Source organism: Octopus bimaculoides, chromosome 2 (genome assembly GCF_001194135.2).
Source record: "Octopus bimaculoides isolate UCB-OBI-ISO-001 chromosome 2, ASM119413v2, whole genome shotgun sequence".
Taxonomy (NCBI): Eukaryota; Metazoa; Mollusca; class Cephalopoda; order Octopoda; family Octopodidae; genus Octopus; species Octopus bimaculoides.
In genome coordinates, this window is record NC_068982.1 from 8126002 (window position 1) to 8129506 (window position 3505).

Sequence of the window (3505 nt, forward strand, 5' to 3'; positions counted from 1 at the left end):
CCACATGTCCATACCAGCGCAATCGTCTTCTTAGGTCTAATTTTTCTCTGAAGGTACTTACACTCTGTCGAGTATGCACACTGACATTACACATCCATCGGAGCCTACTGGCTTCGTTTCTTGCTAGCTTACACATGTCCTCAGCAGTCACAGCCCATGTTTCACTGCTATGTAGCATGGCTGTTCGTACACATGCGTCATACAGTCTGCCTTTTACTCTGAGCGAGAGGCCCTTTGTCACCAGCAGAGGTAAGAGCTCTCTGAACTTTGCCCAGGCTACTCTTATTCTAGCAGCTACACTTTCAGCGCATCGTCCCCCGCTACAAACGTGGTCACCTAGGTAGCGGAAGCTATCAACTACTTCGAGTTTTTCTCCCTGGAATGTGGCAAAGGTTGTTTTCTGCTCATTTTCAGTGTCTATTACTTCTGAGCATCTGCCACATACAAAAACTATCTTGCTAGTTACACACACACACACACCCATATATTCCTGAGAGACCTTGCTGCATACAATCAAGCCCCATGCATAGCACTCGTGGAAACTCATCTGAGCCTTGATATAGAGAATGAAGAAGTACAGGTAACAAAATATACCATACTGGGAACAGACAGAATGAAAAGGAGCCATGGTAGAGTTGTTGTATACATCCATGATGACCTAACACCCCAGGTCATATTGTAATACTCAAATTCAGTATGTGACACTCTAATTGTATACATAAGACAACACAATATAGCCATATGCAATACATATCACCCACCGGATGCTCCAAATCACATGGACAATTTTGAAGATTGCCTCACAAGAATTAAAGAAATCATCATGAAACTGGAACACCACGGAACCATATTTCTTATGGGTGATTTCAACTTCTCCAATGTCAAATGGTCCGAAGGCCTCATGCTCTCAGGAATGACTCATTGCAAACAAGCACAGGTGGAGTCCCTGCTCAACCTCATCAATTCCTTATTCGTGGAGCTAGTTGTACTCAGACCAACTAGGCCGAATAACATTTTGGATCTCTGCTTCACAAAAAATACGGACATCGTTCATGATGTGAAAGTGACACCGCCATTAGTCTCAGATCACAACACAATAGAGCTGTCTATGTATGGTCCAGAAGTAGCCAGAGACAGGCAGCCTAAAGGAAGCACCCAAAATCTCTCCAATCTGAACTTCCACAAAGCGGACTGGAAATCGAACCAAAAAGAGATCCTCATACAGGACTGGCCGAAATGTCTCTCCACACCAGGGATTGGCATGAAACTAGAATATTTCATGTTTGTTATGCAAACCATATGCCAGAAATATGTCCCAAAGCACAAGGCCAACACAAAAAAGAACAAGATTCCAAGGGAGAGGAAGATCCTCATGAGTCGACCGACGAAGGTTGCAAATCGCTTCAACCAATATTCCAAAAGTAGTGAAAGATCCTGCCTAAAAACAACACTGATAGAGATTGAAAAAAAAAAGCCTGAAACAATCCTGTTATGTTTCCCTCGGACTGACTCGCAGAGATAACATAACAAGTTATACAATTTAATTATTACATTTATTGTTCAATTACATACAAAGAACGCACTCACCCAATGTTCGTTATGAATAAACAAAAGTCATGTCCGCCATATATATATCAATGACATTTTACTACGACAGTCCCACAAGACAACAACAATGAAACAATGAACTCAGACGAACCACATGACACACGGAACGTCAGACGAATTACATATCTAACAGTCCATATAACAAATCCTATGTGAGGGAGAGAGAGCAGACAAAGAAGCCTGGGTTATAAAAAACATTAAATCAAACCGAAAGGCCTTCTTTCATTATGCGACAGAAGCAGCCTCTTGTCAGTTATTAAGACAAATAAAAATGCTATGAAAGTGACCGTTGAACAAAGGGGAATTACTATGTAAATGACCACTATTAAGACAAAAAAGAACTATTAGAATGACCGGTAAATAAAGGGAAAAAACCCGAAAGGGGGAAAGTAAAAACCGCTCATAGAATTCGCGTATGCATATGCTCACTCACACTCACGTGAAACACATACAGGCACACCCACACACACGCTTATATGTGCACCTATATATGCAACCATACACATGTAACACATATACATATCCGCATACACGCGCACACACACACGTACACATACCCATACGTGCATAATTATATTTATATACACGTCTAAAATACGCATATGATATATATGCATATGCTCACTCACACTCGCGTGAAACACATGCGTGTACACCCACACACCTATATGTATACATATATATGCAACCATACACATGTACACATATACATAACCGCGCACACACACACGTATAATACCCATACGCGCACAAATATGTTCATATACACGTCTATATACGCACATGCACAAAAAATACAGGGTGAAAAGTTATATACAGAAAAAATATGCAAGAATATATAAAGCAATAAAAATATATAAAAAACAAAGATATGTAAAATATATATATAAAGCATATATGTAAAAATATGTAAAAAATATATATTAAAAATATATAGAGATAAAATGCTTGTACGTGGACACGATATAAAAAAGCAGGTTCTATCTGTGATCTTGCGGGGACCAAAAACGTAATAAATATTTATATATGTGGACATGATCCAAAAAGTTCAGTTCTTGAATTTAGACATGTAGCGGGGTCTAAGCTGCTTTTCTAGATGAGCCATCTTTCCATATCACAAGGACCGCACTTTCCACTGCTGTTGGTGTAGGGGCTTATACTTGGCTAAGATCCTCCAATGGATGTTGTAATTGACACCTTTTTCTTTTAAGGACCATATGCGACTGGATAATTAGGTTGTTTTTCTTTAAAATTCCCTCTGGGAGACCCACATATTTCTTTAACGAAACTATATCCTTATTAGTTATAGAATCTACAGTGGCTTCATAAATGATGGTCTCGGACAGGCAAGCTCCATTTAGCGGGCACAAATTTTTATCCTTCCATGAACAGCTGGCTTCATTTTGTTGCTTTTGTGTGTTGTGTGCGATTATATTTTAAAAATTGGTTGAGCTTAAACTGATTTTTAAGTTATGTCTATTGAAGAGCTTTCTGTAACTAGGTTTGATTGGAAAATGTCTATCTATAAGTAATAAGAAATATTTACCTATGTTAAAGGTCACCTCAGGGAAGTAAGGTGGTGTGAACCAGATAGTTTTCCTATTTCTGTTTCCTTTTCTTTATTATTGGATTGGTAACAGGTGTAAAGGTTATTTCCTCGCTAAATCCACTATCTTTTAGAGCCTTATTATGTACTGGGGCAACAGTATTAAAAATGTCCCTATCGGAGGAGAGGTTACACATTTTTTTGCTATTGTTTTTAACTAAATTTTTAAACACTATGGGGGGATGGCAGGAACCTACATTAATATAAGTCTATCGTTGGGCTTCCTATAAGGTTTGTAAATATTCTTATTTAGATCTAAGGATACATCTAGGAAATTGACAACCGACAGGC